General features: G+C 39.7%; 1 protein-coding gene across 3 annotated transcripts in view; it reads left to right on the top strand.

Moving 5' to 3' along the window:
• The window catches only part of THRB (thyroid hormone receptor beta), a 388663-nt gene that overhangs the window by 323156 nt on the left and 39792 nt on the right, over positions 1-25715 (top strand). The gene's annotated exons all lie outside the window — the stretch shown is intronic.

Raw genomic sequence — 25715 nt, forward strand, 5'->3', positions numbered from 1 at the left:
CCCTGGCCACAACTCATCTACTTCCTGCCCCTACAGATGTGCCTTTACTGAGCTGCACAGAAATGGAAGCATGCAAACGGACCGGGTCCACTTCCACTTAGGTCCATCCACACTGTAGCAGGGATCACTACTCCATCTGAACCTTTAAATTATTCTTCATAACATTTTTAAATACAAGTGAAAGAATGGAGCCTTTAATGAACAAAGAATAAATCTTTCGAAAACTACATCAATTGTGGCAGAGCCTAGATTTTGCACTAGCTGTTCTTAAAGGTGAAAAAGCAAAGTAAATGCAGGTGACTCGATCATTCCTTATTCATTCATTCATTATTCCTATTATTAGGGAAATTTGTTTTAAAATTAACCTGTGACATGCTATTCTGCAATAAAGAAAGTTTATGATAGCTGTTAAATGTCAAAACCACCCCACTCAAACGACCACTCAACTTTTCAAATCAAGTCCATCTGTGTGAGTTTCAATGAAATCATCATCTCAGCACATTAAGCTAAGTCAAAAGGGATCTACTTTCTTTCATTAATTAAAGAGTACATAATAATAAATGCCTATGTGATATTCATGCTAGGCATAAAGTATATTCATAAAAGTGTGAAATATTGAAGAGGTTTTCTTTCTAGAGATAGAGGAAAACATTGATCAAAATAAATATACGAAGAGGCATTAAATTAGGCTCCTGTATGGAAAAACGGATAAGTCATTTTAGTGACCTTGAATTTATGTTGAAACATATAATTAGTGGCCCAGAACTTTCAAAACATTGAAATAATTTTCTTCTTAGAAAAGCAGTGCGGAGAAGTGGGACAAGCAAGTTCTAAAATAGCAAATCAAGAGCCAAAAGCTACGTAAGGGTGAGAAAACCAACCTCTCAGTTTCCACTCTGTAAAGTGAATGGAAATACTTGCCTACCAGTCTTATTGTTTGGTTATGAAAATAACATGTGGTAGACCTCACCAATAATAGTGACGCTAAATAATTATGGCTAAATAATAAATTTAGCCAGGGTTCTAATTAAAGTCACACCAAACTGAAGCTTTATTGTATGTTTTCTGGACTATGATGCCCAAGCTTCATCAGACTATATCAGCCATTAAAGGTTTGCTTTTCAATCAAATGTTCATTCGTGGAAAAGAGCAAACATTCCACTGTTGGCTTAGAAGAGAGAAGAATCAATGCTGATAACATTGGTCTAAAATATATTTCAAAAGCTTTTCTTTTCTTTCAACTCCCAGCCTTACAGGTGCTAGTCTGTATTCGCTTCTGCATATATATACGTTTTTCATTTGGCCTAGGTCCTGGTTCTCAAACTTTAGCCTGCATTAGAATCCCTGGCCTCACCCCACAAAGTCTCTGTGGGACTGGAGAATTTGCATTTATAAGAAGTTCCAGGAGATACCAATGCTGCTGGTTCAGGAACCACTGGCCTAAGGCCTGACCCAATCTTTGTGGAACTACAAAGGGCTTAACTCACTCAGTCTATAAACTGACACATTTCATCTAGTAGAAGGCTGTTGTAACCGCGTTTGTGGTATCTTTTGCATGACTACGCTAGGGAAACCGCTCCACCTTAATGAAATAAAACACAATCTCCAGACCTTGGGCTTGGAAAGAGCATCCAAGTTGGGGAGGCCACCAGGACTGCCTTCTGAGAACCTCCATATCCTTGGACAGCTCTCAATTCAGTTACTGGGGCTGCTTTTGACGTCTTGGGCCCCAGGAGTGTGTTGTTCCCACCTCAGTGTTCTCATCAGAGCCCTCTCTCCCATCACACCAGATCGGAATCCATTCCCTTTATGCTAGTAAACCATGTTGTTGCTTTTTCAAGCACATTTTTGCAAAAGCAAATTGTTCTTGGTGATGGATTGCAAACAAAAGCCTCCCCTTAGTATCTTTTAGTAAAGAGCTGTAACAGGCTGGAACTATCAAAAAAGTTTTTCTCAAATACTAACAGAGAAAAAAAGCAAAATTAGAAACAAAGAGTACAAGTTGTTTTAAAAGAGGAGGGCTTTGAGCTTCTATTCCTGCCAAACAGACTCAATCCCAGAGCCTAAAGGCCCCAGTCTTGTTCTGTGGCCACTTGGGATTTGCATGACCTTGTGTCCTGCCCGCCTCTTCTGGCTGGTCGCTTTCCTCCTTTGTAAAAACCAAAAACATGTCTGCCCTCGGTGCAATCTGGGAAAAAAGACCGCTCTTCCAGGTGATGTATCCTTATAGATGGTCTTGCTTCCAGCAATATATTCATAGAAAAGAATTCTGTGTTTCTCAAAATAGGTTTCATGGAACACTTGTAGCAGATGTTACCAGATACATGGGGTTCTATGATCAGATGTGTTTGGGAAATACTGAGTTACATGAAGTCATACAAAGTTTGGCACTTTTCTTTTCCAAATCTCTAAAAGAGGAATATACAATGCATTATTTCCCAAACTCATTTGACCACAGAACCCCTTGTTACTGCTTTTTCTTCAAAGCATCTCTTGGGACACTGTGTGGTATTGTGGATCACTTTGGGAACATCATCTGACTGTTAATCCAGTGCCATAGTGTCCAGTTAATCAGGATCACACAATTAAAATAACCAAGGAAGGGGCAGCTGGGTGGTTCAGTCAAGTGTCCAACTTCCGCTCAGGTCATGATCTCATGGTTCGTGAGTTCGAGCCCCACGTCCGGTTCTGTGCTGACAGCTCAGAGCCTGGAGCCTGCTTCAGATTCGGTGTCTCCCTCTCTTTCTGCCCCTCCCCTGCTCGTGCTCTCTCTCAAAAATAAATAAACATAAAAAAATTTTTTAAGTAAAAAATATTCAAGGGGAGAGTGATTCATGCTAATTAACGTACCTGGGACTGAGGAAGTAAAAAGTTCCAAAACGGTCGGACTTGGTCATGAACCTATCAACTCCAAGTTTTTTTTATAATTCTTGAGGTGGGAATGTCAAGTCCCAGGCCTGAAACAAATCCCCTTAATTCTCTCTCTCCCTCCAAGGCAGTATATATTTTGGAGGAAGAAACAATGAACTTGCTCATAGGTTGGATGTAGATAGTGAGGGCAAGTAAGGAGTCAAGGAGGCACCAAGGCTTTGTGCTTAAACCCCCAGGTGGATGGTGGTACCTAGATGGAAAGACTGCAGGAGGAACAGATTTTAGAAAGAATGAAACTGTAGATGCCTATTCGTTGTGCCAAGGGACATGTCAAGCTGACAGCTGGATAGCAGATTCTGGTTTTAGGAGAGACATCTGGGAGGAGACATACATTTGGATGTCATTAGCATTTACCTGTTTTTTAAAAGCCATCAAACCAGATGAGTTCAATCACCTACAGCAGACGATGGCAAACTTTTTCTCTAAAACATACTATATTTTTTTTAATTTTTTTTAACATTTTTATTTTTTATTTTTGAGACAGAGAGAGACAGAGCATGAACGGGGGAGGGGCAGAGAGAGAGGGAGACACAGAATCGGAAGCAGGCTCCAGGCTCTGAGCCATCAGCCCAGAGCCCGACGCGGGGCTCGAACTCACGGACCGTGAGATCGTGACCTGAGCTGAAGTCGGACGCTTAACCGACTGAGCCACCCAGGCGCCCCTAAAACATACTATATTGAGGAGGGCACCTTTTGGGATGAGCACTGGGTGCTGTATGGAAACCAATTTGACAATAAATTTCATATACTGGAAAATAAATAAATAAAATAAAACATACTAAATACTTTTAGCAAGCCATATGGTCTCTGTTACAACTATTCAATTCTGCCACTGTAGCAGAGTAGATATAGAGGCAGCCATAGACAATATGTAAATGAATGAGTGTGACTGTGTTTCAGTAAAACTTTATTTGCAAAACAGGTAGTGACCCATATTTGGCCCATTGGCCAAAGCTTGCTGACTCCTAACCTACAGTGAAAATGTCAACTGAGAAGAGGAAGTCTAAGAGCCTAAATAACTCCGATAATAATAATTATTATGTATACATAATTCTATCACTTACCATGCCAGTCACTGTTCTAAATGCTTTACTTAGGGGTAGCTCACTCAGTTAAGCAATCAACTCTTGATCTCGGCTCAGGTCACGATCTCACAGTTTGTGAGTTCAAGCCCCGTGTCAGGCTCTGCACTCCTCCCCCACTCACGCTCTCATACTCCCTCTCAAAAATAAATGAAAACTTTTTTTAATTAAAAAAGTTAATGCTTTACTTATATTGACTCTTAATGGTACCCACCTCATCAGTTATTGTGAAGATTATCACTATTTTACAAAGGAGAAAGCAGCTACCTAAATGAAATGTTCACTTCTCTCTCCTGTGGAGAAAAAACAAACAAACAAAAGTCCCGAGGCTCACAATCTAGACTAGTATGGCAGTTCTGTGGAAGTTCTAGGTTCATCAACCTAGATTCCTTCCAATTCATTCTTCTATCACCTGGAGTACAGCTGTCATTCTAATGGGCCAAAATCATGGCTGGGGCTACAGACATCATGTCCACATTCCAATAGTTAGAAGAAGCAAATGAGACGCACCAGTTGTTTCTTAAGTTTCCTAGAAACTGCCTTACAACATTTCTTCTACCACATCTCATTGGCCAGGAGTTATTCCCACGGACACATCGATGTGTGAGGGAGACTAGGAAACAAAAGTTTCTTCCCGAAGGCCACTGCACAACGAAAATTTAGATATTCTATTACTAAAGCAGAAAGAAAGAAAAATTATTAAGCTAGCATTAACATTGCTTTCAGGTTTATTAATTATCTTCATGTGCTTTTTTGCAAGTGTAGTTGCTAACACTCTCCCTAAGACATTTCTCCTCAGCTGTCTTGTATTTCTGGCGTCTATTGTTGAAATCCTGTGTACTCTTCAAAAGCCAGTTCACAGGTCATCTCTTCATAACATTCTGCCCAACTCGCTAGGCAGATTGTTCCCTCGTTCCCATGTAACAGCTATCACATTTCCTTGGATTTAGTTCTTTCTTGGTATGTCTCCTTGGCCTGTGGCCCCTGCTTGTCCAGGGAACTCAAGGACAGGTGGAGCCAGGTCGAGGTGTGGACGGTAAATTTTTAAGAACTAAGGGAAATATGTAGCAAAACTGCAGATGCGCAAAAAGAAGTTTCAAGGATGCTCTGGCACGTGGTAACGGGGCTATGGTTGAACACCCAGTAGAACAGCAGTTCTCAAATTTTGCTGCCTGTGAAAATAACCTGAGGAACTTTAAAAAATCTTGATGCTCGGGCGCCTGGGCGGTTCAGTCAGTGGAGCATTCGACTCTTGATTTCAGCTCAGGGCATGATCTCACACTTCGTGAGTTCGAGCCCCGCACCAGGCTCTGCACTGACAGTGTGGAGTCTACGTGGGATTCTCTCTTCCCCTCCCCTGCTCTCTCTCTCTCTCTCTCTCTCTCTCTCTCAAAATATATAAATAAGCTTAAAACAAACCTTGATGCTCACGTTTCACCCCACACTGATCAAATCAGAATTTCTGAGCGTGGCACATAGGCATCAATGTTTTTTAGTGTTTGGGTGATGCCAATGTGCAGCCTTATTTGAGAATCAACACAGCTGACAACAGAGGAAAAGAGACTGAAAGAAGCAGCTTTCCTCCTTCAGAGACCTTGAGGGTTTGTTGTTTACCTACGAGGTTTTCCAAGCAATATTATTAGTCTTTTCCTTTTAGGTTATTTCCTTCCAGCTGAAGACAGAGATGTATTTACATAATAAATTATTATTGATTGAAACACTTCTAATGAGAATTATTAAAGCCCTCCCAAGTTTATTTCAGGCAGTTTGATGCACTATGGGTCAAATAAGTCTTATTTAAGCTTCCCTTTAAGTAACTAAATTAGAGTAGTCAGCCTGGGAAATAAGAAAACAATCTTACCAAAGCTCACCTCATTTGTGACACATAATATGTTTAAATTGCTTTATCGACTTCACAAAGAAGCATGCCAGATCGATCACAAGTGACAGCACAGTGATTGCTTTCCTCAGGGTGTGAGGGGCCATATTTCAAATTCAGCGTGAGCACTGGACTCCATTTTCAACTCACGGGAATGAGAGTTTCGTGCACCTATTACACGTAAAGAATATCCCCCGCTTGGAGCAAGGAGTGCATTCAAGAAAATTTTGTACTGTGTTCTCCAAAAGATAACAGTTAGTGAGAAAGTGAGTTCTCTTAAATATGGTCTGGAACTTTCATTTCCTATTCAGAGATTTCTGAGGCAACTCAGGATTGTTTTGATTCAGTAAAAATGCCATTGACTCTCAGAAGTCTTCTATGTGTCTTGTAAAACTTGAGGAAGAAAACGTTGCCAGAACCTTTCCTTCCTTTTTCTCTGCAGTATGTATATCCAGTTCTGAGGCAGAGTACCACTCATTTGTCTAAGCACATTTGGAGATTTCTGGAAGGTGTTTTTAAGTGTTCCTTTGAAATGAAAGTTGAGGCTCTGGCTTTGGTTGATACCGTTACTGGTGAAAAGCAAGAAATTGCTTGGATTTGTGCCTTCGGGGAAATAGAAAGGGAGCCAGGAAATGTAGTGGGCAAAACTGTAGAATTGGATGGATCCGACATGCGGCTCCTTACCAGAAAAGAGAGGACTTAGAACATGCATGTTTGCCAGGAAAGAAAACTGCTTTACTGAAAGGTTAATTTTCAGATTAGTGTGGGGAAATTTGAGATAAATAAATGAAATCAGACAAAACACATAAGGCCCGGATCCTTTTTCCTGGGGTTTTCGGAAAACAGTCACTGCTTCCAATGAAATGTTTTGACATTTTCAGTAGGGAGAAAATGTTAATTGTAATGTTATGTGTATGTGTTCTTAAAAACACTTGCAAATAAGTCTTTTATTCGTTTTAAGAGTAATCAGAGAGTAAAAACACTATTAAAATGTTAGCTATGTTTGTTATTCCTTATGGTAATTTTCCTGCTGTCTAGGACACTGCAGTTCACTTTCCTGACTCAAATGTATCAATTTGGAGAAAATTCCTTTGCTTGTCTTATAGTTCAGTTGCAGTTTCTCTCCAGGAGTGTTATTAGGAAACATCCATGAGGTCTGCCTGGGTTTCTTCCCTTGTTCTGTCTCACCTTTTGCTTATTCTCTTCCCTTGAATCAATGGTTCCTTCACTTTGTTTATAAAATCACCAGCGCTTAAAGACTCTCTTGAGTATCAGTCTGTATATTGAATACATGTGCTACTAAGCTACTTAGTGGCTGGGGTGGGATCAAATTTGGGGACAACCATCTCTGCTCTCCCCACCCCCCCGCCACAGCCACCTCCCTGCTGTTCACTTAACAGACACCCCATAGGTGTTTGCTGAATGGCTGTCACACAGCCCTGTCCCAGAATCCCATGTTGCAGTTGACTAGAACTTCATGTCCAAAGAGGAGGTCTCACTATTGAGTATTACAATATTACAGTGTCTGTGGTCCCTTAGGAGGGAAATACCAACAAGGTCATAAAACAAGGTGTAAATGTCACCACCTGAGTCCCAGCCCTGCACACTGAGTCTCTGGAAGGAAGAGAAAAGAAAGCAGCTTTGGCCCTTACTGAATCATGACCTAGAACACACACATATGGTGGGCATACACATGCTTATCCACCTGGAGAAAAACCCTTAGTAATCATCTCAGCAAGCATTTAGGGTGTAATTCGATATTTGTTAGCATCTCAGTTAAAAGATGTGGTGATTCTTATAGAAAATGCTTTTTCTCTTTTGATCGCTGTCTTTAAACCTCAAGCACGTGAATACGACTTAAATCACAATTAAGCTTGAAAATAATCTCAAAAGCAGATTTGACTGGAATAAAATGATAGATGTACACAGCTATCCACACACTACTTCCAAGACTGCTGTTGTACAAACAGGGGAGGGAACGGGGGGGGGGGGGGGGGGGGGGGGGGGGGACAGTGCTATTAGAGTAGAGGCTCTTCATTTAAGGGCACCGGCACAGACTCTCCCTCGTGCTCATAAACAAAACATAAAAGCAGAATGAGCAAAGCTAATTTAAGCTTTAGGTCTCATGTAGATTAGTGCTAATGATGTAGAAAATCATCAGCTGCAAGGAACAAAACAGAACTCATTCACAGACACCCGTGAAAAGCATTTTCAGAAGTGGCTTTCCTTGGCATGTTTCTACAACCTGTAGGGCCTGCGTGTCATTAGGAAGATGGTTGGATCCTGCTATTAAAAGCCCATCCGTTACATCCAACAGATTTAACCAGTAGCACTTGCATGACTAGATTAATGTTTTGGAGTCAGTCATCTCGTTACTACTGGGATTTTCTCTGGGTCGTGCTAATAAACTGGATTATTGATTTTAGGATTTTGTGCGTATCCAAGGATATTCTCTAAGATGTCTTTATGATGTTTCATGCTTAAGTTGTCAACCAAAATGACATCACAATGAGTAATCATTTTCTAATCGCGTTAAAAGCGGTTAAAAACAAGCGTATAAAATGGATCTTCCCAGCTTCGGAATAACAGGAGCGTTCTTGCTGTCACTCTACCAGCTGAGTGACGGTCATCCCTACCTGTGTGCCATCTTCCCCAGGAATTAGCTGCATTCTCTGCTTAAGACCTTTGACAGTCAGAAAGCTGCTTTCCAATATGTTTGAATGGCAGGAGAGCTCAAAAGACACCTCAACCTAAATAGGATTTTAGCACATCAGGTGCTATTCCAAAGTAAAGCAAGCTGAGTTGCTGTGTTGGTGGTGGTGTTTATTCATCTTCCCTTCTCATTTCATGCGTATGGATGGACGCTTCTCGGTGTATATGCCCAGCTCTCAGGGTGTATGGGGCTGGTGAATGCATGCGTAGAGTGTGTGTCTATGTAAAGTAGAAACTGAAGCGGGGTAACAAAATGAACTACTGCATGCAAGAGGTATATGAAGTGCACTCGGCTGCCGGCAGCAACTGCTACATGCAGGCCACTGATTATTACACGTATTTCGAAGATAGTCCGGGTTACAGTGGTTGCAACGCTCAGGCTGTGCCCAGTAACAACATATATATGGAACAGGCCTGGGCAGTGAATCAGCCTTATACCTGTAGTTACCCTGGAAACATGCTGAAAAGCAAGGACTCTGACTTGGACATGGCCCTGAATCAATACAGCCAACCTGAATATTTCACTGAAGAAAAGCCTACTTTTTCTCAAGTGCAGTCGCCATCGTACTCTCAAAAAAAAGGTAGGGACCGTTTTACTTGAATTTGTTAAAAGTTTCCACGTCGGTTTCCGTTGTGTTTTAAAGTTACAGTTTGCATCAGCTCTGTCAAATCTTTGACTCTGAACGCTGAATGTTCGAAATTAAAAACAGCAGTAAAGAGAGAGGTTGCTAGGTGATTTGAGAGGGGTCTGTGAGCAACAAAGATTTCCAAGCACTTTTTTTCCAAGCATATATGAAAGCTGGGTCGAGCTGATTTTTTAAGCTGTGTGTGTGTGTCTGTGTATAGTGTGTGTGTGTGTGTGTGTGTGTGTGTGTGTGTGTGTGTGTGTATATATATATCTCAAAATGAATATGGTCAGTTTCTTTGCTAAAGAGAATATGTAAAAGGCTTCCCCTTGGTGGATAATAGGCACTCTGGCTTTTGAAGTAGGCTAATTCTCCCCAATTCAGGTTCATATTAAAAGCTCATTTGATTTTTTTTCTTGATATTTCATATTCAAAGTTTATTATAGTTAACTAATAAAATAGTTTAGTGACTTTTGATAATAGTATAACATTGATGTGTTGGGATTTATAACTGTTCATCTTAATATATTTACTTACCCATGTTAAGCTAGAAAGAACCCACTTGTGACCACAGTAAGCCATAAGAACATAAAACTCAGAAAGGAACTAATACACTTTCTATTGCCACTTTGTCCCTAAAGTTTCACAGGTCTGGAATCATGTCAAATGAATTCTCTATATGAAAGCAAGTGTAATATCCTTCAAAATATCCAAAATTAAGACAAGTGCAATATCTAGTTATTTTAATAGACACTGTGGCTTTACAATGCTGCTTAATTTTCTATCAATAGAACATTTCTTGCACTCCAAAAAATAAAATAAAAGAAGCAAACAGGTAGTACTCAGGGAAAGTAGTAGCCTCTGCCAGATATTTTGGAAATAGCTTAAATTCTAGCACAAATATGCCAGAAACTGTTTTTTCCCTGTGTATGACCTACAGGATATGGCATAGGAAATCAAATTTACAGGTTTCTGTAATTAGCAAAAATATGATGCCCATTGATCCTCAAAGGTGAATTTCTTTGCAAAATTATCTTAGAACAGAATATGGCTTAGTTGATTATGGCTACTACAAAAATTATCATTTGCTTTTCTTAATGTGACTCCGTAATTAAAAGTGGACTGTTTTGAAAACAAAATCTAAAAAACATAAAGCTCAAACTCAAACCCCTGTTTAGTTTTTACCATACACTGAGTTCGGATTTTCTGTGCTGTTCTCTAACTTCCAAATATGAAATATAAAGGGAATTACAACATAAAACATTTTCAGAGTAATTGTCTGCATTTTCATTTAATTTCAAGGATATCCTTAATCTCCCCTGTAAGGATGCCCAAATTTCTCACCGATTACAAGGGGCACACCACGTAAGTCCCCTAATGGGAACATTTGAGATAGATTGATTGTGTGCTTTCAATTTCATTTAGTATTACACTTATAAGTAACTTATCTTTGAAAAGAAGTTAACACTGCCTCATTAGACATGCCTGGAAATGCCTCTCATAAGGTTGTAGGAGCGTAAGACAATAGGGTGCCTGCCCCTCTATTTGGGCATTCTGCTATTCTTAAAAATTCCTGCAAAACTTTTCAGGCTCTTTTACTCTGTTTTCTTTTGTCTTTTCACAGTGTGTTCTTCAAGCAGTGCTGGAGAATATTTGCTCATAAAACGTTAAACCAGAGATTCTTTGCTAATTAATTTGATGCTTGAACTAGAGGCTAAGACACATTGTATGCATATATTGATGTAATTTCCCAAAGCCATATGCCATTGAAAGGCCACTGCCACCTGCCAAACTCACTAAATCAAAGCAGGCAAATATTCTTAAATGCGCCATTATTTACTGTTACAAGTCTTTAAGTAAATCCCAGTAAAACTGAACCCAGCTGTTAACTGTCTCTTAGGACAAAAGGTCGTGCCCAACATGTTTATCCATATTGATCCATTATTGATTTTTGTTGTTGTTGGAGGACATCAGTAGTATCTCCTTAAGGCAAAATTAAGAGTATAAACAGGTGTTCAGTGGGGCACAGCTCATTATTCCAATTGGATTTTTATCTATTTTCATGAAATTCATAATTGTTTCATCTGGGTTTCTTTCTGTCACTACAGCACTACAAACTCAATAGCACAGCTGTCTTAACTTTTTCATTTTTTTTTAAGGATGGCTTATTCTTTAGCCTTTAATTGTGTTTCTAGTATATAGAAAAGGATCATAATCTTGTAAAAAAAATTTACTATAAGTACCCATACATGAAATAAAGGAAGGCTACAGAACCCAATGTCAAGACTAGTTATCTTAGTGGTACACTTCAGAATGACTTTTAGTTCTTTTTGTGTTGTTTTTGTTTTTACATTTATAGCCAAGAGGGGGAAACGTTATCAAGCTCCTGAAGCATGGAAGACATGAACTAAGGAAGAGTCAGAATTCAGTTCCTTGAATCAAATTTAAAATAAAACTTTAAGAAGTGGGGCGGGGGGCAGAGCCATATCATTTTCACATTGAGGAAGGCTGAAATGCAGAATGTAATGTCTGTCTTATTTTTCGTAAAGAATATGAGAAAATACATTTTTACTTTTTAAAAGTTAGAGACAAATAAAAAGAACCCTAGCAATCACAGAAGATACCAGCTCCTTTTTTTTTTTTTTTTTTTTTTTTTTTTTTTTTTTTTTTTTTGTCTTTAGAGTAACATAGCCTTGATTTGTTATGTTAAAATCAGCCTTCACGGCCAGTTCTGATCACACACTTCACCCTAGCCCCTAGCCCAAGAGGAAGAGAAAAGTAGGTTTGGAAATCAGCCAGAGGGGAAGGGAACTGGCAACCAGGGTGTTGTGCCTTCTCCTTTGTGACCAGGGTTTCAGCATAATTAAAAGTCGATATCTTTTCTTGTCTTTTGGGGGAAGGGGGTGTGGGTCGCTGGCTGTTTCCACCAGAAATTCCACTTACATTCCTAAGTACCCAAACAGCTTGAGTCTGGGTGCCCTGTGGGGAGCACAGTCAGACTCTGGGTCTGTTTAAATAGAGTCATTCCCTGGAGTGTCTGTCCTGTGCAACCCCCTTCCACAGGATTCTTTGCTTGACATTCTATGTGCCATCTTTATAGGCATTGTATGTCCGAAATTTGCCGGTGTGTTTGCATCAGAGTTGGTTATCATGTCCAAGAGGATAAGAAATTCCTGGTTTTGAGCCAGGATCAAAGAGATGGAGTATTTTTGTCCTGTTCAGTTTTGCTTTTGATTGCACATGCTCTTGTTCTAAAGTCATAATATTGGTGTTGCAGAAAAAAATATTAATAACTGAAGCAGAAACTGTACATAGAACTGTCCTTTCTGAATCTGTTTTCATAGCCCCTCTGTCTCAGGGATAGGAATCTAAACCTTTTTTCATGTCCTGTAGTTCTTCTGACTTCATGTGAATAATTGTGTAGACATTAGAAATGGAAATTAAATGGTAAGGTGGGGGATGTTTGAAGTGACCCACATCAAGAGGACTGGATTAAAAAGAAGAGTTAAGCCCCAAAGAAATATGATCTCTAATTAGAATTTCCTTGGCCTCTTTTAAAGTTAGAGAAGGATTGCTATACAGTAGAGTGGACATGGGGTGATTCCAAAGTCTGCCCAGAAAAAAAAAAATGTTCCATGAGAAACAGGTACCCTTAAGCCCTAGAATCACACTCAGTCTCTGGAAAGGCAAGCAGGAAAGGAAACCAAACAAGGGGAAGATTCATGAGTCTCCCAACCACATCATCACTCCCAACCACAAACCTGAATGTGAGATGATCACACACTATTTCCATTTCTTTCTCAACATTTCCCTCTCCTTCCCTTCCTGCCCCTCTACCTCCTCTCTGTCTCCCCTGCTCCCAACTTCCCCTTTACCTCTCCCTCACTCTCTTTTGCTGCCCCTCTCTCTCCTCCCTTCTCTCCCCCACTAGTTTAATTTGTTTAATTTAAACACATATGATTAGTCCACCCTGTGCAACAAGTGTTGTAGATATCATGTCTTTAAAACATATTACTTAAGAAGTTAATGCTTCAGATTTTTCTATAATGCTTATGTAATGTAGGGGTGCTGACATAAGGTTAGCATTTCAAATTAGGCACTGCTACCCGTATACTATTAAGAGACACCACCAGTCTAGAAAACAATAGAACTACTATTTTTTTTTTAATGCAAAGCACATTTGCTGTTAAAAAGGTCAAATAAAAGTGCCTCTTCTCAGTGTCTAGAACTGGAAGCAAAGTAAAGAAGAATAGTAATTTCTAGACCTAGTCCAAGTGCAGACAAAAGCATGAGCTGACTCTTCTTTCCCTTCTTTGCCAAGAATTAGAGAACTGTCTTGTCAAAAGCATGTCCTTCAGAAGTTTCACCGGATGCCCTAACCTCATCCTACAGCAACCAGTGTGATTGCTCACGATGAAAGCTAATAGCAGGAATCCAAGGCATTATGAGAAACTGATGTCAGATGATGGACAGGCTTGTGAGAAACTATTGGTGCTGTTTATTTCCTGCATATGGAAATGTCCACCACCTTGCATCCCTCTGTAAATACTTTCCTACAAACTAAAAGTTTTTTTCTCAGCTCTTGGCATTCAGGTGCATTGAGCCTGAGGTCCCGTTGCTTTCTACTCTACCACCTGCTCTGGTCTAGCTTGTATGATATGACCCCTCATCTTCTTATACTGATACTAAGTACCAGTGCTCACTTAGTGTCTATATTCTTCCTTTTCCAGATCTTCATGACTGCTGAGCTTCCGTGCGCTGTCCTTGGTACTACCCTCATCTCCGCTCCCTCTGTACTGTACTGGCTGCTTTAGAGAATTGCCTGTTCTCCTGGAGACATGTGCTTTTGAGTGGTCACCCCACCCTCCCCCCATTTCTTCATCTGCAGATACTTCCTGCCATGTTGCCCTGTCATCTTCTCTCCACGTTCACCGGCCTTCTCAAAGCCTTCTGCTTCCAGCCACTCACTGGCAATGATTCCCTGCTCTCTACAACCACCAAGAGGCTCCTCCTCAAAGTTCCAAACCCTTTTCCGTGCCTTATTAGATCAACACTAACTCAACCAACTCCTCCCTCCCCACAGGGAAGATTCTGGATTCCCTGCCCTAAAGGGAAATTTTGATTCTGGCTTTTGCCCTCTTTTCCAGAAATCTTGGCCAGTTTCTCCATGGATCCTTCTCTCTGCCATACTTCCCCAAACCAATGATGCTCTTTTCCCAGCTACCAGCCACTGTCACCCATACCCCAGTATGTGCCCTGCCATTCTCAGCCTGCACCACTTCAGGTCACTAACTCAGCTCACAGCCCATAAGCTTCTTCTACTTAACCAGCATCACATTTCTTCAATACCCCAGCTCCCAACTGGCCCTGGCTTCAAAGGCAGGTATCCCTTGTTTTATACAATAGTGCTGAATCATTTGTGTAAACCACCTTTAAATTTTTGTTTTTATATAGGTGCACCTGGGTGGCTCAGTCAGTTAAGCATCTGACTTTGGCTCAGGTCATGATCTCATGGTTCATGGGTTCAAGCCCTGCATGAGGCTCTGGGCTGAAAGCACAGATCCCGCTTCGGATCCACTGTCCCTATCTCTACCCCTCCCCTGCTCATGCTCTCTCTCTTAAAAATAAGTAACTTTTTTTAAAATTACATAATGCATATTAGACCAGAGTGTCTCAACCTTGGCACTATGGACATTTGGCATTCAATCATTGTTGTAGGGCTGACCCGTGCCTTGTAGGATGTTTAGCAGCATTCCTGCCTCTATATATGACATTCCAGTAGCATACAACTGTTCACGCCTTGTTGTGACGACCAACAGTGTGTCCAGATATTGCCAAATGTCCCTCTGGGGCAAAATCACTCCTGGTTGAGAACCACTGCATTAAAGGACATAACATTTAGAGAATATCTGCAGTAAAAGGATCTTTTTGTAATGTAAAAATCTCTCCTCAGTTTTCATATTGAAAAGTCTAGATTTTTGTACACCGAGTTGTTTCAAAATGGACTACACTTGAACATATATACATATATATGCATATATATACATATATATATGCAACATGCTACTTACATATATGTGTTAAAGATCATTCCTATAGTCTGGATTTGGGTTCTCTTCATCATATACGCTTGTTTATGTCAACTCTATCTAGATCATTAGCACCATGAGGGCAATAACCTCCTTTACTTCACACTCTGTGAAGTACACATCTATCATGACTACGAGGCATACCTGCAGGGAGACCAGTAGAGTTTACACAACAATGATGTTACCCTGATGACAAATGCAACCACTCATTCCTCTTCATTAAACATCAGTCTGAAGAGCTGATAGTCCACATTTTTAGAGCCATAACCTTGAATCTCATTCTGAATCAATTTCTAGATGAAGAAAAGGCACCCATTTTTCTCAAACATGCCGGACCTGAAATAACTGTGGAAGCCCAATGCCATAGATTAATTCTCAGTATAAAATCAGAGGCAACTAGTGCCCATTTCTGGTGACCCTTTCTGCTCTCCTCCCCTCCCACTCTTCTAATACAATATACCTTCCTGTTTTCTAACCCATCCCCTCTTTTAAAATGGGAAAAGACCACATTAGTATCGGAGTTCTAAAACTCCAGTGCCTACAAGTGCCAGAGTTGATATTAATGAGAGAAAGGCACAGTTGTTTTATAAAGACTGCTGAACTTAAATTTTTAACCAATATACATATTGTGTATATGTTATATGATAAAAATATTTTTAAATTTCACAAAGAAATATATTCTCTCTCCTTTTCCTTGAATTACTTTTGTCTTCCCATTTTTGACAAAAATTAAAATTGTGTGAAATATTTCTTTACCTATAAAAAGATACAATAAACACAAATGGCATTTATAAACATAAATAGCCTCAGGGTTGGGGTGTAACAGGAAGTGGTGTGGACTGTGATGAACTAGAAAGTATATCTCTTTCTTCAGAGATGGACTGCCCTTCTCAGTTTAGTTGATCATCACCCTGTGCGAATTTGGACTCAGTATTGCCAGAGCTTCTGATTTTGCACATGAAGCAGGAAATCTGGATGTCATCTTAAATATTCTGGTTTTAAAAATTAGCTGAGATTTTTGAACGCTCCACAATCCAAACACTGTGGACTGCCAGTGTGTGTGCCCCTTTGATTAAAATCTTGACCGAAACTCATTATACCAATCTATTCCCTTTCCTAGTGATTTGCATCTTCAAGTGTTTTAGCTCTGATTATGGATCAAAAGGTTATGTCAGCTACTTTACTTGAGTCTACAGAGACAGGGACAAGAAAGTTTAGCTAGAGACTTGTACATGAAACTGGACTATGAAACTTAGTCCTAAAAATGGATATATTTTAGTTTCAGGAATTTTTGAGTCAGAAGAAATAATCTGAAACTTGCTTTGCCCCTTTTCTGTGCTAAGATTTCCAGACGGTGGGATCCCAGAGTCCCTTGTCATCATGTCTTCTCCCCTTTTCTGAATCAACAACTTCTATCTGGTCCTCCTCCTGCTTCCTTTTCCCTTCTTTCCCCACGGTGGTTTAGAGTTGGAAGACTTAGGACTCTATGTTATCCATCCCCCAGTAGCAAGGGCCTAGCCAGCCAGAGGGCAAGGAGGAAAGCAAAGATGTTCAAGGATCCCATCAGGGTAGTGGGGAACATGGAAAGGTGGTTGCTGTTCTGGGGAAAGATTTGGTGAAACGGGAATTTCTGGGGCAACTCTGCTGGAAATGTGCAGACTGCAATGAAAGAATATCTTTAAAGTTAATGCCATTTCATGTTTGTACCCAGTGTCTTACCCACTAGGCCCATGCATGTTTGTTAAATAAATAAATGGCTGGCTGGCTGGACAGATGGATTAATATTGTGTTTATCAGAGAGTAAAAATAAACATGATGCAAAACTTGGTGCTTAATACTAAAAATTAAATGTAAAAGGAATCAGCATTAGTATGTTGGGAAAAGACGAAGAGATAAGCCATTCAAGATTTTTTACATATATAAAGAAATGACATGGGGAAGAAGGTGCTAGTGGGGGAAAAAGCTTAAATCAGAAGGATCTGAGCTATGGGATGAAGTGAGAAGGTTCAATATAAAATTGAAAGAATTAGGGGCTCCTGGGTGGCTCAGTCAGTTAAGCATCCAACTCTTGATTTCAACTCAGGTCATGATCTCATGAGATGGAGCCTGCTTGAGATTCTCTCTCTCTCTCCCTCTCTCCTTCTGCCCTTCCCCCCTCTCTAAAATAAATAACTAAAATAAAATAAAATAAAATTTAAATAATGACTCAGCTTGCCAAAGACTTAGCTTCCTTCGGGGTGTTAATATATAGTCTCATTTGATAACCTGACCCAAACTAGTTAGGATCTTTCGATGGTTTTAAGTTGATAGTTCCACAAGATGAATCAGCAACATGGACCTCTCTAAACTGTCCAAAGTATTTCCCACCACCAATGATAACCACTGCTCCTTTTAGACAGTTTTGCTTGGCAAAGGGTCCCATACCAAAGGTAAAATTGGCCAGATGGGGAATGGTTTCTGAACTCTGCTCCTCTCCCTTCTGTGAGATCTACCTTTCCAGGCAGCACCTTCTGCCATTAAGATTAATCTGCCTTATGTTCTATTCCCTAAGGGTTGTGTGTTTCTCCTCCAAGGACCTGAGATGCTATAATTTACTCAAGAGAATTAAACTAGACAGCCTTCTGATTTTACTCATACATGGGAAAGGCTTGAATCTAGTGCAAACCAAGAAGCCAGGCTTACTGCCTGTTGCATGATTTCCAGCATAAATATACACAACTTTGCCTTTTCACACACCAGGTCCCTCTGAGAATCAAGTTTTTGAAATTAATGTTAGCTACAACATGGTTAAACCTTGAAAACCTTATGCTAAGTTAAAAGCCAGTCACACAAGCCACAAAATGTATCATTTCACTTGTAAAAAATATCTAGAAGAGGGACATCTGTAGAAACAGAACATAGATTTGCAGTTGCTTAGAGTAGAGGGGGTGAAAGGGATAGGAGGAATGGAGGTGACATCTAAAGGTACAGGGTTTCTTTGGGGGATGAGGAAATTGTTCTAAAGCTGATTGTGGAGATGATTTCACAACTCTATGAATATATAAAAAGCCATTGAATTATATGGTATGTGAATTAGATCTTAATGAAGCTGCTAACAAAATAGGTTGAAAATGTTAGTAATATTTTACCATGTCAACCTATTCTACATGCAGGATAATATTTGGCAATTAAGCAGACGTTGCCAAGTGTCAACTAAAAAAAAAATATCTAAGTCTTTGTTGAACAAACAGATGGAGTTTGCTTTCATAATAATACGCTTGATAAAGTGGCAGCATAGTTTATTAGTCTAAAATATAATACATCTGAGCATGTAAGAGCTGAGGAAAACATATCACCCTTGGATTACCACATATTGGTCTTGTTTTATGGGGTGTTTGCTAACCATTTTTTTTCAACAGTCACTTGGGATAATGTGCAGATGCAGTTCTCAAATGAGCAGCATGGCTTCCAGGGTTCAGTTCCTCATATTTGTTTCTAGACGGAACCAAATACGGACATCTATTTAGTGTCCGTTCCTGGTGACAAAACTTGCACTACATGTGCATTTTCCTTAGCAGGGCATAGTGGCCAGCATGCAGCTTATTTGATAAGCATGGAAAAGTAAAAAGATGGGAACATAGAAATAGGAGAGCAAGAAATGGTAAGTTCCCTGGGAGAATTAGTTAGCATGTGATGTTGTCAACTATACTCTAATCTTAAGAGAACCTCCCTGGGAGAATTAGTTAGCATGTGATGTTGTCAACTATACTCTAATCTTAAGAGAACCTCACCTACCTATTAATTATGTGTGGGATGTTACTCCCTGATGGAAGTTATCTAATCATGAACAATGGACTTATGCATAATAATTGATGTATCATTGCCTGTGGTGGCTGTTTTGGGTAAAGATTATGGTTCTGAGTTATATTTTAGAGAAAAGAAAGAGACGGGTGGGGTACACGGGTATGACCATGTGAACAACTGCTACCAACTTAATTTCTGTAAAAGTCGTGATGATTTTACTAAAGACATACTCAATCACCTATTCATCTACCCACCAAAAACATAATCTAGGAGAAATAAGAGAACAAATCAAATCATCTATCAGAATAGAGTCAGAAAATGGAAGACGCCCATTCCACTCACAGATTGAATTATCATTGGATTCCAGGATTCACAAAAACCTAAAGGCCAAACAGTTCAACCATGTACATAAATTGCTGAACGATAATTCAACAATTTATAGGGAGGGAGAAGTTTTCAGTATCCTACTGCCAACACCAGAAGACAGAGCAGGCAAATCATGAGGTAGAGTGAGAAATGGTGAGGGACCTACATCTTAACTCTGGTTAATATTCCCTGCCCCACCCCAAGGCATGTCCCACAAGCAACACAGAGTCCAACTGTATTACAGTTGGTTCCTGAACATGAGAAGCAAGTGGCCTGTGCCTCTTTCTCCTTTATCTCTACCATGTGCACCTGATACCAAGAACTACAAAGTCTTCATTCTGATCAACTGTACATAACCTCTACTATAAGAGAACAGGAGATAGCTTTCCTAACATGGATATACTTACTTCATCCACCTTTTCCAGGAAGCTGTGTGTTTTATTTTTTTTTATGATTTTCTCATTTATTTGCTTATTTATCTTTATGTGTTTATTTCCATAAATTTGTGATTCTAAAGCTATGGTCTTGGACTTACATATTAGTAATAACAAACATATTGGGGTTTTTTTTGTTTTTTTAATATGAAATTTATTGACAAAATGGTTTCCATACAACACCCAGTGCTCATCCCAACAGGTGCCCTCCTCAATACCCATCACCCACCCTCCCCTCCTTCCCACCCCCCATCAACCCTCAGTATTTAAGAGTCTCTTATGGTTTGCTTCCTTCCCTCTCTGTAACTTTTTTTCCCCCCTTATTCTCCCCCCTGGCCTTCTGTTGAGTTTCTCAGGATCCACATATAAGTGAAAACATATGGTATCTGTCTTTCTCTGCCTGACTTATTTCACGTGGCATAACACTCTCCAATTCCATCCATGTTGCTACAAATGGCCAGATTTCATTCTTTCTCATTGCCAAGTAGTATTCCATTGTATATATAAACCACATCTTCTTTATCCATTCGTCAGTTGATGGACATTTAGGCTCTTTCCATAATTTGGCTATTGTTAAAAGTGCTGCTATAAACATTGGGGTACAAGTGCCCCTATGCATCAGCACTCCTATATTCCTTGAGTAAATTCCTAGCAGTGCTATTGCTGGGTCATAAGGTAGATCTATTATTAATTTTTTGAGGAATCTCCACACTGTTTTCCAGAATGGCTGCACCAGTTTGCATTCCCACCAACAGTGCAAGAGGGTTCCCGTTTTTCCACATCCTCTCCAGCATCTATAGTCTCCTGATTTGTTCATTTTAGCCACTCTGACTGGTGTGAGGTGATATCTCAGTGTGGTGTTGATTTGTACTTCCCTGATGAGGAGTGACATTGAACATCTTTTCATGTACCTGTTGGCCATCTGGATGTCTTCTGTAGAAAAGTGTCTATTCATGTCTTCTGCCCATTTCTTCACTGGATTGTTTGTTTTTTGGGTGTGGAGTCTGGCGAGTTCTTTATAGATTTTGGATACTAGCCCTTTGTCCAATATGTCATTTGCAAATATCTTTTCCCATTCTGTTGGTTGCCTTTTAGTTTTGTTGATTGTTTCCTTTGCAGTGCAGAAGCTTTTTATCTTCATGAGGTCCCAATAGTTCATTTTTGCTTTTAATTCCCTTGCCTTTAGAGACGTGTCAAGTAAGAAATTGCTGCGGCTAAGGTCAGAGAGGTTTTTTCCTGCTTTCTCCTCTAGGGTTTTGATGGTTTCCTGTCTCACGTTCAGGTCCTTTATCCGTTTTGAGTTTATTTTTGTGAATGGTGTAAGAAAGTGGTCTAGTTTCATTCTTCTGCATGTTGCTGTCCAGTTCTCCCAGCACCATTTGTTAAAGAGACTGTGTGTTTTAATAATTGGGTTACTTTGTTGTTTAAACATTACTTTGTGTTTTAGAAGTTTGTGTTTCTGTGCACACACAAGCACATGCCACACACTGTCACACATACTAGTCCAAGATGAAGAAATATCAAAATGCTACAGTTCTTATCACTGTGGTGGAGAGTTCATAGGTAAATTTGCTTTTTGTTCATTTTTGTCTTTTACTTTTTCTATCATGAACTGCACTACTTGTATAATTTTTATGTAAAAAGAAAATTTATGAGAAACTAATACACACGTTGCTTTTGATTCCTAAAGAGTGACCATTGAATTCCATTGGTGTTAGTTAAGTCCAGACTATCTCTAGCCATTTTCCCTAGGACTCTCCCCCTCCCACATTTGGTAACTAGTTATTTCTCTGGGCACAGAGCTCTGTTGGAATATTTTGTGTTATTTCTTTCTATGGAGGGACTCCCAAAACTGTGTTTGGAATAAATCAACACCTAGTGAGTCTTCCTGTAGATTTTGTTAGATTTCTTATTAAATTTGAGCCACTGCACCATCAGTTACCTAGCAGACAGTGGTATATACAACCTTGGGACTTAAGGTTAATGATTGTGTAAAGGGGAAGGGGAAACTTACCCAGAAGCAAAACGCTCTTGAGTTAATGGATAGTGGTTTATATAGCCCCAAGTAGAAAGTGGAGCACATCATATAAAATTCAGACTGCAAATCTCTTCTTTTGGTGATGGCATCTTAATGCCTGGTCATAGTGATTTTCATTTCTCTATTGTGAGAAAATGGTATTGCCCTTAAGCTCTCTTTAGTCCTGTCTCACTGTATGGAACCTAGTGATCAGAGCAAAGAAAGCAGGACAAAGTCCAGTTGATTAGTGAGCATGCATCCCCCAGATCACTAAGTGTTGGATGAGTATCAATCTGGATGTCTTAGTTTTAATGAGTGGAATCTCATTTTCTTTACCAAAAATCAGACTTTCTAGTGAACTTTTCATTAGGCCTGATATTTGGGCTCCTGCCTCTGCATTATCACCTCTTTGAGAAATCTTTTCTGAGATCTTTTAGCTTTCTCAGGCATACCTCCAGGCTTCAAGTCTGCTCATCTGCAAGTTCCAGATACATCCCTCCTCCTTACTTTCTCCGCCATTGGTCAATGGCAGAGATCTTGAAAGCCATGATGCCATCTGTCAGAGGAAGCAGGTGCTAGATAGACAGTGGGGTTTCAGCATGAATGTTCTGATCCCTGCCCTCTAGCTGGAACTGTACAAACGTATAGTGAATCAAGGATTGTGGTCAAAGAGAAGAAAAAACTCAAAGGTAGTTATAATGTAGATTATAAAGGACTACTATCGGGGAAGCACAAGGAGTTTATGGGAGCACCAAGTTTGACGTGAGCTGGGGGGTAGACAGGAAGGCTCCTCAAAGAGTTTCCCCTTTGTGATTCTGGACATAGCCCTAACCCAGTGCCTACGACATTATATGCAGATGATCTGTTATTGATCTGAAAGAATGTAAATTTAGCCTATCTTTAGACCCTTAGCACATTGCCTAGCACATTGTATACCCACATAAATATTTGTCAAATGGAACTGTTCTCTTTTACTTCATTTCTTTGTTTTTGTAATAACAGCTTTATTGAAACACATTTCACATACCAATAAAATTCACACATTTAAAGTGTACAAAACATATCCATGAAAAACCATTGTTTCTAGTGGTTTTTAGTATATTCAGAGTTGTGGAACCAACAACACTATACAATTCTAGAACATTTTCATCACCCTGAAAAGAAACTCTGTACCCATTAGCAGGTAACTTCCCATTCTCCCTCCAGGCCTTCTTCCTGACTATGACTTGCCTGCTTTAGACATTTCATATAAATGAAATCATACAATATGTGGCCTTTCATGTCTGGCTTCTTTCCTATAGCATAATGTTTTCATGTTCCATCCATGTTGTAGCATGTATCAGTACTTTGGTCTTTCTTCCAGCTGAATAACATTCCACTGTATGAATATACTACCTTTTGTTTATCCACTCACCATTTGATGGACATTTGGGTTGTTTCCAACCTTTGGATATTATAAATAATGCTACTTTGAACATTCATGAATAGGTTTGTGTGTGGACACCTATTATCAGTTCTCTTGGGTATATATGCAGGAGTGGAATTGCTGGGTCATATGTAACGTTATGTTTCACCTTTTCAGGAACTGCCAAACTCTTCTAAAGCACATTTTACATTCCTACCAGCAACATATAAGGGTTCAAATTTCTCCATATCCTCACCAACATTTGTTATTGTCTGTCATTTTTATTATGACCATCCTCAAGGATGTTACATGGTGTCTCGTTGTGGTTTGGGCTCTGTATTCCTGTACGGTGATGTTCAGCGTCTTTCATGTTCTTTCCTTCATTTTCACCTTTTCTGTTCGCATTGAAGAATGACCAGGACTGGAAATTTAACACAGTCTCTTACACTTATGCTTACCAAAGGAAGAAACCATGTCTTAATTTGTTTTTATGTTCTTAGCACCAACCATTGTGCTAAGCACCTAGTAGATGGTAAATAACTGTTTTCTGAATTAATGAATAGATGAATGATTGAATAAACACATCCCTCATTCCAGCCCCTTTTTTTCTGCGCAGATCCCTCCCAGAATTCTCTTTTTAGAAATGTCTGATGTGGGGCGCCTGGGTGGCGCAGTCGGTTAAGCGTCCGACTTCAGCCAGGTCATGATCTCGCGGTCCGTGAGTTCGAGCCCCGCGTCAGGCTCTGGGCTGATGGCTCAGAGCCTGGAGCCTGTTTCCGATTCTGTGTCTCCCTCTCTCTCTGCCCCTCCCCCGTTCATGCTCTGTCTCTCTCTGTCCCAAAAATAAATAAACGTTGAAAAAAAATTAAAAAAAAAAAAGAAATGTCTGATGAGATTTTTCAAACTCTTGAAGTGAATTCAACAGATGACTCATGGTTGGCATGATGTAAAAGTAAACTAAGAAAAGCTGTGATATTTAAGAAGATAATCCTGTACATTACCAGATTACTCTGAAGTCATTTGTCTCCTTCCCAAGAGGGACCATCTTTCTAAAATAAAATCTGAGCAAAGTAATTTCTATGAAATTGTGAAAAGGACTCATTTTCTTCTGTTTTCTTTATGGATATTTTTTTCTGAAAAGTAAGCCCTCTGTGACCTAGTTTAATAAAGAATCTATGAAATGTCATGGTAAAACATACAGTAAGTCATCTGTCATTTCAACCTGGCTAATCTTTATTGAAACCAATAAGAGTTTACCAAGTAAAGAACTTCACAAGGTGCCGTGATCAAAGGAAGGAATTATTTTGTTATCTCAGCCCCTCCCTTCTCCACGTCCCAACAAAGCAGACCTTATTTTTACTTTTTGCACTTATCTAAAGCTGTGTGCTTCTGTGGTAAACCACTGATACCAAACGAAACTGAATTTGCACTTCAGAATCAGTTTCTTGTGTTTGGACACTGTCTACAAGTGAAGGGGAAGAGGCGAAGACCAGTGGGAAGTGGGCTGCTTCTGTCTTTGTTTTTAAACTTTAGTTTCCTGGGCCAAGGAATTTAAACTAATAAACCAACAGGACACTAACAAAGAGAGTTACCATAATTGGACTTTATTTTTTTTCTTTTTATTTTTTTTAACTTTTTTTTAACGTTTCTTTATTATTAAGAGACAGAGAGAGAGACAGCATGAGCATGGGAGGGGCAAAGAGAAGAGGAGACACAGAATCCGAAGCAGGCTCCAGGTTCTGAGCTGTCAGTACAGACGCGGGTCTCCAACTCACAAACTGCTCATGACCTGAGCAGAAGTCAGAGGATTAACTGACTGAGCCACCCAGGCGCTCTATGGACTTTCTTTTTTTCTTAATAAATAGAGCTTCTATTATTTCACACTACCCAGTGTTGTTGGGTTTTGTGTCATAATGTCACAAGTTTAACCAAAAATAAAAATTTTAGATGGCTTGTTCATTCTACTTAAAGTTAACTGTCTATTTTTAGAAAAAGATCATCATCACTTATACTAGAAGTTAGGAGATCTGGCTAGAAGATCTATGCTTTAATTTCTAGTGTGACCCCTAGGAAGGCCAAGCAAACCTCTGAAAACCTGTTCACCTCAAGAGTACTTGATGATCTCCAAGCTATGAAGTTTTCTGAATTTACTGCATGGTACCTTGAGTCCAAAGTTGATCCAGTCTTCTAAGAAAAAGTTCTGAAATAAGCCTTACAAAAGAAATTGTGTTCTCCAGAACCCAGAGCATTCCAGACATCTCAAATCTTGCCCTCTCTGCATGATTTATTGGCTCCAACAGACTTCAGATATATTCCTACCTGCACAGCAAGAGTGGTCACACCTATTTCTAAGGCATTCGGAAATCCTGGGCCTAGTATCAACTCTGTACG

Source organism: Lynx canadensis, chromosome C2, assembly GCF_007474595.2.
Source record: "Lynx canadensis isolate LIC74 chromosome C2, mLynCan4.pri.v2, whole genome shotgun sequence".
Classification (NCBI taxonomy): domain Eukaryota; kingdom Metazoa; phylum Chordata; class Mammalia; order Carnivora; family Felidae; genus Lynx; species Lynx canadensis.